Here is a 13,038-nt window from a genome sequence, read left to right as displayed (position 1 = left end):
AAAAAAATCAGAGAGAAAGTTTCATCGCGTTTTACGATACGGAGCCGCCGCCAAGCCCTAATCTCTCTCGGGAGGGATGATCTGCAGTCCGTTCGGGGCTCCGGAGAGGGGGATTCGTCACCGTTGTCATCATCAATCATCCTCCATCACCAACTTCATGATGCTCACTGCCGTGCGTGAGTAATTCCATCGTAGGCTTGCTGGACGGTGATGGGTTGGATGAGATTTACCATGTAATCAAGTTAGTTTTGTTAGGGTTTGATCCCTAGTATCCACTATGTTCTGAGATTGATGTTGCTATGACTTTGCTATGCTTAATGCTTGTCACTAGGGCCCGAGTGCCATGGTTTCAGATCCGAACCTATTATGTTTTCATGAATATATGTGAGTTCTTGATCCTATCTTGCAAGTCTATAGTCACCTATTATGTGTTATGATCCGACAACCCCGAAGTGACAATAATCGGGATACTTCTCGGTGATGACCGTAGTTTGAGGAGTTCATGTATTCACTATGTGCTAATGCTTTGTTCCGGTTCTCTATTAAAAGGAGGCCTTAATATCCCTTAGTTTCCACTAGGACCCCGCTACCACGGGAGGGTAGGACAAAAGATGTCATGCAAGTTCTTTTCCATAAGCACGTATGACTATATTCGGAATACATGCCTACATTACATTGATGAACTGGAGCTAGTTCTGTGTCACCCTATGTTATAGCTATTACATGAGGAATCACATCTGACATAATTATCCATCACTGATCCAATCCCTATGAGCTTTTCACATATTGTGCTTTGCTTATTTACCTTTCCGTTGCTACTGTTACAATTACTACAAAACTGCTATCTTTACTTTTGCTACTGTTACCATTACTATCATACTACTTGTTACTAAATACTTTGCTGCAGATACTAAGTTATCTAGGTGTGGTTGAATTGACAACTCAACTGCTAATACTTAAGAATATTCTTTGGCTCCCCTTGTGTCGAATCAATAAATTTGGGTTGAATACTCTACCCTCGAAAGTTGTTGCGATCCCCTACACTTGTGGGTTATCAAGACTAATTTCTGGCACCATTGCCGGGGAGCATAGCTCTATTCTTTGAGTCACTTGGGATTTATATCTGTTGATCACTATGAGGAACTTGAAAGACGATAGAACCAAGATTTTTTCCTCAACTATGAGGGGAGGTAAGGAACTGCCATCTAGCTATGCACTAGATTCTCCTTCTGTTTTGAGTAAGCTTGCGACACCTAAACCTACTACTGCTATGAATTTTGATATGTCGCATGTTATTGATGATGCCACTCTGCTATGCATGATACTTATGATGAAACTACTTCTCTGTGTGATACTACTTTGCCATTAGGTGAATTTTCTTGACGAACAACTTCCTAGGGTTAGAGAGAATGAAATTATTGAAGATGCTATTATTGATGATAGTGATGATGAAAGTTCTCCCCCTGATTATGAATTACCTGTTGTTCCTGAGGGTTATGTTATGAATGAGGAAGCTGCTAGAGCTATTTTTGCTTGCAAAGATAGATATGATCTTAAGAAGTTATTAGCTCAATGGAAGCAACAATCTCTTAATGCTAGAATGAAACCTGACCCCACTTTTGCTACTTCACCTATCTGTGTTACTTATAAGGATTATGAATTCTCTGTTGATCCTGAAAAAATTACTCTTGTTGAATCTGATCCTTTTTATGGCTATGAATCTGAAACTGTTGTGGCACATCTTACCAAGTTGAATGATATAGCCACCCTGTTTACTAATGATGAGAAGTCTTGCTATTATTATATCCTTAAGATATTTCCGTTCTCATTAAAGGGTGATGCTAAAACTTGGTTTAATTCTCTTGATCCTGGTTGTGTGCGTAGTCCCCAAGATATGATTTATTACTTCTCTGCTAAATATTTCCCTGCTCATAAGAAACAAGCTGCCTTGTGGGGAATATATATAATTTTGTGCAAATCAAAGAAGAGAGTCTCCCACAAGCTTGGGGGAGGCTTCTCCGGTTACTTAATGCTTTTCCTGATCATCCTCTTAAGAAAAATTAAATACTTGATATCTTTTATAATGGACTAACTGATGCTTCCAAGGACTACTTGGATAGTTGTGCTAGTTGTGTTTTCAGGGAAAGAACAGTCGACCAAGCTGAATTATTATTGAATAATATGTTGACTAATGAAAATAATTGACTCTTCCTGAGCCAATTCCTGAGGCAATTGAGCCAACTCCTGAGCCTATTCCTAAACCAACACCGAAGAAGAGGGGTGTTCTATTTCTCAGTCCTGAAGATATGCAAGAGGCAAAGAAATCAATGAAAGAAAAAGGTATTAAAGCTGAAGATGTTAAGAATTTACCTCCTATTGAAGAAATACATGGTCTTAATATACCGCATGTCGAAGAAACACATTGTCTTGATAACCCGACATAGGTAGTAAAGGTAAATTCTCTCTATAGATATGATAAAGTTGAAATCCCGTCTACTAAATTCCATAGCCCATGCTTAGATGAATTTGATGACTTTATGGCTAGACAAGAAAGTTTGAATGCCTATGTTGGTAGATAATTAAGAATAATGCTTTCGAGATAGGACGCTTGAGTGATTATATGGCTAGAGTTAAAGGTGAACTTAAACTTATTAGCAAATACGCTTCTATGGTTACCACTCAAGCTGAACAAGTACTTAAAGCTCAAAGTGATTTGCTCGATGAATTAAATAATAAACATGACTTTGCTGTTAGAGTGGCTACTAGAACTGGTAGAATGACTCAGGAACCTTTGTATCCTGAAGGCCACCCGGAAAGAATCGAGCAAGATTCTCAGAGAGACAACTTAGAAGTGCCTAGTTCTTCCAAAAAGATGAAAAAGAAAAATGATAGGACTTTTCATGCTTCTAGTGAGCCTGTTGTAGACACACCTGAGAATCCTAATGATATTTCCATTTCTGATGCTGAAACACAATCAGGTGATGAACATGAACCTAGTGATAATGTTAATAATAATGTTCATGTTGATGCTCAACCTAGCAATAACAATGAAGTAGAGGTTGAACCTGCTGTTGATCTTGATAACCCACAATCAAAGAATCAACGTTATGATAAGAGATATTTTGTTGCTAGGAAGCACGGTAAAGAAAGAGAACCATGGGTTCAGAAACCCATGCCCTTTCCTCCTAAACCATCCAAGACAAAGGATGATGAGGATTTTGAGCGCTTTGCTGAAATGATTAGACCTATCTTCTTTCGTATGTGCTTAACTGATATGCTTAAATTAAATCCTTATCCTAAGTACATGAAGGTTATCATTACAAATAAAAGAAAGATACCGGAAGCTGAAATTTCCACCATGCTTGCTAATTATACTTTTAAGGGTGGAATACCAAAGAAACTTGGAGACCCAGGGGTACCAACTATACCATGCTCCATTAAAAGAAACTATGTTAAAACTGCTTTATGTGATCTTGGAGCCGATGTTAGTGTTATGCCTCTCTATTTCTACGTGTTATGCCTCTCTATTTATATCGTAGACTTGAATTGAATAAGTTGACACCTACTGAAATATCTTTGCAAATGGCCGATAAATCAACCGCTATACCTGTCGGTATTTGTGAGGATGTGCCTGTTGTGGTTGCAAATGTCACTATCTTAACGGACTTTGTTATTCTTGATATTCCCGAGGACGATAGTATGTCGATTATCCTCGGTAGACCCTTTTTGAGTACTGTAGGGGCTGTTATTGATTGCAACAAAGGCAATGTCACTTTTCATGTTAATGGTAATGAGCATACGGTACACTTTCCGAGGAAACAATCTCAAGTTCATAGCATCAATTCTATTGGAAAAGTTCCAACTATCATTATTGGAGGTTTTGAATTTCCTCTTCCTACTATCAAGAAAAAGTATGATATTCTTATTGTTGGGGATGTTCATATCCCCGTTGAGGTAACCTAGTGTTATTCGAAATTTCTCCAGTTCCGTGTTATTCGGAATGAGTTTGTTAACAAGACTTGATCAACCTTGTTAGCGGATTCATTTTGATGATCATGAGATGGATGAAACTAGAAGGCACAACCTTTTGTACCCTCTTTTTACTTTCTGTTATTTAGAATAAATAAAGCAAAAATAGTTTTATCTGTCTGTTTTTTGAATTATCCGTGCAATAAAAAATATCCCTAAAATAAAAGTGCTCCAAATGCCCTGCAAATTTAGTATGATTTTCATGGATTATTTGAGGATTTTAGGCACTGAAAACACTGTAGGGGGGCAAGCACCTGGCCACGAGGGTGGAGGGCGCGCCCACACCCCCTGGGCGCGCCCCCCTGTCTCGTGGGCCCACGGTGGCCCCCCTCCACTTATTCCTGCACCCACACACTCCTTCTTCCCAAAAAATCACCATCCAGCACAAGCACGAGTTCTATCTCATTTTGCTGCAATTTTCGATCTCCTTGCTCAAAGCTCCATTCACAAAACTGCTTTGGGAGATTGTTGCTTGGTGTGTGACTCCTCCATTGATCCAATTAGTTTTTGTTCTAGTGCTTTATTCATTGCAAATTTTTGCTGCATAGGTGACCCTGTTCTTGAGCTTGCATGTCAAATTTATGAGGTCCCAAGTAATTCTAATGCATGATATAGGCTCTAGGCACTTGTAGGAGTAGTTGCTACCAATCTTGTTTAGTTTTATTCACTCTTATTTTGCAGTTATTAAATTTTTTAGAAATTTTTCAGAAAAAGAAATATGTCTAGGAGAATGTACCAAGGTGGTTCCTGAACAAAGAGAGGACCTAGGTATGCTATGCGTGATCAAGACGATGAACCACCAAGGGATGCCGAAGTGAGAGCGTGTGAGTGGCCATCAGATGAGTTTATGGTCAAAGCAGGCATCAAGGATGAATTTGATGCATATGTGTGTAATGCTGATCTTGAGGACTTCTTACAAGATAAGTGTCCTCGGTACTATCAATTGATTGAGTCATTCGTAAGAAGGTTTAAATATATATCTTCGCGTAATTCTCAGAGTGTCCTGTTTGATATTTATGATGAATCTTATACCATGGACTTAGAAGATTTTACAACTGCTTGCAAACCCCCGCAGTGGGGCAATGTTAATGACCCCACAAATCTGAATATAAAGACTTTCTAGCTAGTATTACGGTGGGAGAATTTAGGGATATAGCACAAGCGACCATAGGGAGCATTCATTTTCCTGCTATACACTATTTTGCTCTCTTCATTGGTAGATGCATTAATGGTAAAGATAAAGCATGTCACATGTGTGTGCCTGATCTTTGTGTCCTCAAGAGTGCTGTTAGGTAATAGAGATTACAACTTGGGGGCAATAGTTGCATGTAGGTTGCATAATAATGGTATGTCTGGAGATTTATTTGGAGGGATTTATGCGACCCGTGTTGCTAATTATCTTGGTATAGCCCCGCGAGAGGGGGATATGGAGTAGCTTCCTGCTTATTTAGATTATGACGCGATGGTCAAACATCGTTTTGTTCCGAGGAATGAAAAATTCCTCTAGTATCGACTAATCTTTGACAGACGTAGCTCTGTTCATGTTACTCTCCCTGCTCCTTCCCTTTTTGATTACCAGGCAAAACGAAGATATTTTGTTACCAGGGAGGAGGTAGCTGAACACAAGGGGAGAGCGGAGGCGGCTCGCCAACATGCCGCAGCTCAGGATGCATTTGCTGTTGCATCTCAGTACGACCCCAGTTATAACTACGGATATCAGCTAGGCTATCCTTGGCATTAGACCAACTTAGGCCAAAAGCCTAAGCTTGGGGGAGTACGTATTTCTCACCGACTTTACATTTATGCTCACACACCTATTCTAGTTGTCGGGCTCATACTATTTCATTGTATTATCCATGCTAGTTTATTTTTTTCTAGCTTTCTTCTTGTGTGTTTGATAAACCTTAAGAAAAACAAAAAAAATTAGTCAGTTTACTTTCTATGCTTGTAGTAGTAATTAAAATGAAAACCCAAAAAGATTTCTCGTTCTTCTTTTACTTGTTGGGAGCTTTCCCGTGTAAATAGGTTTATTTCTTTTCCTCTCCTTTGTGGGTCAAGAGTAGAAGACCGTATTGAAAATGTTTAGTGGCTCTCATATGCATGATTGTTGATTTAACTTAGAGCCCATATTACTTGTCTTCTCTCTTGGGTTGAATGCTTGCAGATTCTAGCTTAGTCCAATGCATGTGCACTATTATTATTATACACATCGTTCGGTCGTGCAAGTGAAAGGCAATAATGACGATATATGATGGACTGTTTGAGATGAGAAAAGCTGGTATGAACTCGACCTCTCTTGTTTTTGTAATTATGATGGGTTCATCGTTCCTGATTCAGCTTATTATGAAGTAAACATATTTGCAATGACATTTAGAGATTATAGTTGCTTGTGCCATGCTTAATTAGCTATGAGTTATAATGATTTACCTTGCGTGCCAACATGCTATTAAAATGATTATGATGTGGTATGATGGGATGGTATCCTCCTTTGAATAAATTGAGTGACTCAACTTGGCACATGTTCACGCATGTAGTTGAAACAAATCAACATAGCCTTCACGATATTTATGTTCATGGTGGATTATATCCTACTCATGCTTGTACTCAGTGTAAATTAATTTTAATGCATGTTCATGACTATTGTCGCTCTCTCAGTTGGTCACTTCCCTGTCTTTTGCTAGCCTTCACTTGTACTAAGCGGGAATACTGCTTGTGCATCCAAACTCCATAAACCCCAAAGTTATTCCATATGAGTCCACTATACCTTCCTATAAGTGGTATCTACCTACCGTTCCAAGTAAATTTGTATGTGCCAAACTCCAAACCTTCAAATGAAATTCTGTTTTGTATGCTCGGGCAGATCATGTTTCAACTAGGGTTGTCTGTATCTTCCATGCTAGGTGGGTTATTCTCAAGAGGAGTGGACTCCGCTCCTCATTCACGAGAAAATGGCTGGTAACCGGGATGCCTAGTCCCATGATCAAAAAGATCAAAGCAAATCAATATAATTAAACAAAACTCCCCCAGGGCTGTTGTTAGTTGGAGGCACTCGTTGTTTCGATCAAGCCATGGATTGATGCTTGTTGGTGGTGGGGGAGTATAAACTTTTACCATTCTGTTTGGGAACCGCCTATAATGTATGTAGTATGGAAGATATCGCCATCTCATAGTTGTTGCGTTGATAGTGAAAGTATGCCGCTCAAAATGTTATTCATCTCTATTTTAAAATTGAGCTCTGGCACCTCTACAAATCCCTGCTTCCCTCTGCGAAGGGCTTATCTATTTACTTTTATGTTGAGTCATCATCCCTCTTATTAAAAAGCACCCGCTGGAGAGCACACTGCCATTTGCATTCATTGTTATTAGTTTATATTGGGTATGACTTGACTGAATCTCTTTTACCATGAATTACAATGTTTAGTCAGTCCTTGATCTTTAAAGGTGCTTTGCATTTATGTTTTGCGGTCTCAGAAAGGGCTAGCGAGATACCATCTTGTTATATCATATTATGATTGTTTTGAGAAAGTGTTGTCATCCGAGTTTTATTATTATTGCTTGCTAGTTGACTATGCCATTGATATGAGTAAATGTGAGACCTAAGTGTTATTGTGAGTATGGTTAGTTCATAATCTTTGCTGAAAACTTGAATGCTGGCTTTACATATTTACAACAACAAGAACTAATAGAGTTTGTAAAAGTTTTTCTTTATCACTTTCAGTTTATCAACTGAATTGCTTGAGGACAAGCAAAGGTTTAAGCTTGGGGGAGTTGATACGTCTCCAACGTATCTACTTTTCCAAACACTTTTGCCCTTGGTTTGGACTCTAACTTGCATGATTTGAATGAAACTAACCCGGACTGACGCTGTTTTCAGCAGAACTGCCATGGTGTTGTTTATTGTGCAGAAAACAAAAGTTCTCGGAATGACCTGAAAATCCACGGAGATAACTTTTGGAAAATATAAAAAATACTGGAGAAAGAATCAAGGCCAGGGGGCAAACAGCCTGTCCACGAGGGTGGGGGTGCGCCCTCCCCCTGGGCGCGCCCCCCTATCTCGTGGTCCCCCTGATGCTCCACCGACTTGAACTCCAACTCCATATATTCCATTTTGAGGAGAAAAAAATCAAAGAGAAAGTTTCATCGCGTTTTACGATACGGAGCTGCCGCCAAGCCCTAATCTCTCTCGGGAGGGCTGATCTGGAGTTCGTTCAGGGCTCCCGAGAGGGGGATTCGTCACCGTCGTCATCATCAACCATCCTCCATCACTAATTTCATGATGCTCACCGCCGTGCGTGAGAAATTCCATCGTAGGCTTGCTGGACGGTGATGGATTGCATTGAGGATATAACTACTGAGTGCAAACCGCCCAGGAGGGGCCGGTTCACGCTCAACTATACTGAAGCCCATGAAGACAAAGAAGATGGCGCTATACTGATAAAGCTTAGAGGCCCGGAGCCCAAAGGCAGATTAGGGCCCGTAATGGTAACCCGCCATAGTTGTATAACTTGTACTGTAAGTTAGGGGAAAGGGAGAGATCGAGCCGGACACTTGTATGAGCCGGCCTCAGGAATCTGTATATCGGCCGGGCGTCAACCTATGTATATAAAGGGACGACCCGACGGCGGTTCAGGGACAAGGAACAACAACTCGAGACTCAGGCAAAGCGTATTCGCTCCCTGGTCATCGAAACCAAATCAATTCCATCACAACTAGATGTAGGCTTTTACCTTCATCGTAAGGGGCCGAACTAGTCTGAAACTCTCGTGTCCCTTGTCTGGTTTAACCCCTTCAAGATAATCTCGTTGCGATGGCTCCACGACTAAGTCCTTCCGTTAGGACATCTGACGTGATATTTCCACGAAAGTTGGCGCCCACCGTGGGGCTATCGCACGATGGTTTCGAGTTCTTGAAGGGCAGCTTTGAAGGACTCAAGGGGTACGCGGTTGGCCGGATGACCAAGACTCGTCGCGGCAAGCTCTACATCGACGACGCAGGATGGGGCCCCGAGGCCTGCTCAATCGAGTACGGGCGTCGGGTCCCCTTTGGCGGAATTCACGTTTTCATCGGCAAGATCGGTGAACCGGGCCCTGAGACGGACATCTCCACCGACCTCGTTGAAACGGCTCAGCGTGCGAGTCCTGCCCAGGTTCAGCCTGCCATGAAGCATGCGTTCGTAGGATTCATCCATGGTGCGGGTTACGAACCGGTGTCCGATGGTGAGACGGCTGTCTACTCAGATGGCGAGTCGTCCACTGGTGAAACCGAGTCGCTGTACCAATTGCAAGACGGCTGGATTGGGGGCTATTCCGATGGCAACAGTATTCCGGACCCCTTTGAACCGCCGAATCGGATTGCAGTTTTCATGGCCGGAACACAGCCCACCTTGCAATCTTCATCCACAGCACCAATGACGTCCGGGTCAGCAGTTGCGGTAGGAGGCCCAGCGTGCTGACAGGCTCAAGTCCTTTCCGGTTTGTTGGATGCCTGGGCGACCTTGTTAACCACGGCCGTCACTCGAGAGACACAGGATCAACATAATGCGGAGGTTACCAAGTTAAAGGACCATATAACACAGGCCAAGGAGGATCTGGCAACTGAGGAAGCTAGGATGGCTGAAGAACGAGCCGCTTTAGATGCCCAATCACAGCAGATCCAGGCGCAGAATTACCGGCTTATGTTGGATCAGAACGCGTCAAACGAAGTGCTACGAAGGAAATACCGGTCTTGTCTGCCACCGGTTTACGAAGGACTGAATCTCTTCAATACGCCGGGGGCTGGGCCGAGTAATCCGGGAGTAGTAAACCGGAGTGTGTCACCTGGGGCAGCTCCAGATCAACCACGGATAACGGACCCACCTCAACGAACGGATAACCGACCGCAATATGTATCAACACCACCAGGTCTTTTTTCTAGCCCTTTGGATAATATGATTGCTGCAGTATCTCGCCTGGCAGCTATTCTGATGGAGGGCGATTCACTGGCGGTGGTTGAGACGCGGCAGGCCAGGGATCTTCTTCAAACCGCTGTTGTGCAGCAGCAGGCTTATTCCTATAGTCGAGATCGAATTCATTCAACCCCCCGTCCGAGCAAAAGCTATAGCAGACACATAGATGAACCGGAGGTGTCCAACAGTGCACGGTGCCGTAATGCTCCTCAAGGGCCCAATTCGGTGCACGGTGGGGCGAATGCTCAGGATGTGGTGGATAATGGCAGAGCGCGAAGGGAGGCTGTATTAGCAGCACAGCACGCGGGTCATCGTCAACCCACCCCGGTTCAGCCAGCGGTGTCAGTAGAGCGAGGGACCGGGCTTGCCTTTAGCTCCTGGGGAGTGCCGTGTCTCATCCCGGCTCTCCGTAATGTGCGATTGCCCAAGGATTTCAAGGGTCCGCATAAGGTGCCTAATTATACCACCGATCAACCTCCTGAGGCATGGGTTGAAAGTTATGAGATGGCAATGGAGATGCTGGATGTGGATGAAGCGGCATGTGCAAAATACTTCACCATGATGTTAGAAGGGACAACCCGCACTTGGTTAAAGAGCCTGCCCGCCAACTCCATCGGGTCATGGGACCAATTGAAGGCCTAGTTTATAGCAAACTTCAAGGATACATGCAAATAGCCTATGTCCATTGTGGATCTAGATGCCTATGTCCAAGGAGGAAACGAGTCAACAACTCATTGGGTACGCCGGGTTTCAAAAGTCTTGCATTCGTCGGACCGCATTACGGCTGGCACGGCGATCCTAACATTGGAGCGTAATTGCCGGTTTAAGTCACTGAAGATGAAGTTGGGACGGCTCAAGCGCCACTGCAATGACATGGGAACGCTTATGGCAGCCTTGGTCAAGTATGCCGATTCTGATAATACCAAGGATACCGATTCTGATGAGGAGAAACCGAAGAAGGGAAAGAAGAACGGCGGTGCGAAGGGACAGCAGCACAACCAAGGGAACCATGGGAATAATGGTAAGCGCACAGCAGATAATTCAAATTTTGTGGCTAACACCAATATGCAGCGTCATAAGGGTAAACCGCCCAGCGCGGTGGAGGTATGAATCTAGAGCGTATGTTAAACCAGCCCTGCCCAAAGCACGGGACCAAGGAGGTTCCAGCAACACATATCTGGAAGGATTATTTCATTATGAAGGAGTTTAAAAACTCTGATCTCTTCCGGTATGATCAGCGTCCGTCAGGCGGTTCAGGTCCATGTTTTCATGGTGGCGACGGTTCAAATTCTGGATTTTAGAATAATCAGGGCAACCAGAATAACCAAGGTGGTAACAACCAACAGAATAATCAGGGGAATCAGCAGCAATCAGGTTTTCAAAGTCACCCAAAGCAGTTGAATGGCGGGCAGTATCATGTTTTCACCACTAGCTTGTGTAAGCGCGATCAGAAGCTTCACAAGAGGGCAGTTAATGCTGTTGAACCGGCAGTACCCCGTTACTTACGTTGGTCCGAGCAGCCCATTGTGTGGAGCGGAGAGGATCATCTGCCCCGGGTTGATAACCAGGTCACCTGGCTTTAGTGGTGGCGCCTCAGGTGGGAGGATATAAATTCACAAAGGTGCTCATGGATGGATGGAGCAGCATCAACATCCTGTATTATGAAACCTTCCGCCGCATGCGGTTGACGAATAAGAATCTTAAACCGTCGAACACTGTTTTTCATGGTGTAGTACCAGGTAAATCGGCATATCCAGTTGGCAAGATAGCTTTGGAAGTTCTGTTTGGTGATGAGCATGATTCCAGGTCGGAAACATTACCTTTGAAGTGGTGAAAATCCAGAGCCCATATCACGCCCTGTTTGGACGTCCGGCTTATGCAAAGTTCATGGCAAGGCCCTATTATATTTACTTACAGCTCAAGATGCCAGTTCATAAGGGGACCATCACGGTGCAAGGGAGTTGTAAGATCGCTTTGGACTGTGAAGAGGGTGATGCGGCTTATGCTGAGTCGGTTTGTGCAACAGAAGAGTTGAAGTTCTACAAGGACAATGTTGATCCGGCAGATATGACTCCTTTGAAAAAGCCCACCACAGAGCATGACCCGACCCTGCAGTTCAAACCGGCTGACGAGACTAAACTTGTTGATTTCGTTCCTGGTGATTCATCTAAACAGTTTAGTATCAGCACAAATCTGGATCCGAAATAGGAAAGGGCGCTCATCGAGTTCATCCGTGAGAACCGGGACATTTTTGCATGGAAGCCTTCTGACATGCCAGGTGTACCGAGGGAACTCGCTGAGCACACTCTCAATATTGATCCCAAGTTTAAACCGGTCAAGCAGTTTCTTCGCCGCTTCAACGAGGAACAACGCAAGGCCATTGGAGAGGAAGTAGCCCGGCTGTTGGCTGCTGGTTTTATCATTGAAGTTTTTCATCCGGAGTGGCTGGCTAATCCGGTGCTAGTGCTTAAAAATAATGGCACTTGGTGTATGTGTGTGGACTACACAGACTTGAACAAAGCTTGTCCGGTAGATCCTTTTGCTCTCCCGCGTATTGATCAGATCATCGATGCTACGGCGGGTTGCGAGCGTTTGGGTTTTTTGGATGCTTATTCTGGTTATCATCAGATCAAAATGGCAGTTAAGGACCAAGAGAAGACAGCTTTCATCACTCCCTTTGGAGCCTTCTTCTATATTTCTATGCCTTTTGGGCTCAAGAGTGCCCAGGCGACTTATCAGCACTGTGTGCAGAATTGTCTTCATACTCAGATTGGGCGCAATGTTCGTGCCTATGTGGATGACATTGTAGTAAAATCCAGGAAGAAGGAGACATTGATAGACGATCTCAAGGAGACCTTTGATAATCTTCGGGTTTATAAGATGATGCTCAATTCGGACAAGTGTGTTTTTGGTGTTCCGGCAGGCAAGCTCTTAGGATTTCTGGTGTCAAACAAAGGTATTGAGGCTAATCCGGGAAAAATCAAAGCGATCACATCCTTGGCTAAACCGGCTTGTATCAATGACGTCCAGCGTCTGGCGAGTCGAATTGCAGCCTTAAGTCGGTT

The sequence above is a fragment of the Triticum dicoccoides genome, chromosome 5B (assembly GCF_002162155.2).
Source record: "Triticum dicoccoides isolate Atlit2015 ecotype Zavitan chromosome 5B, WEW_v2.0, whole genome shotgun sequence".
Classification (NCBI taxonomy): domain Eukaryota; kingdom Viridiplantae; phylum Streptophyta; class Magnoliopsida; order Poales; family Poaceae; genus Triticum; species Triticum dicoccoides.
Note: the sequence above shows the minus strand (reverse complement) of the source record.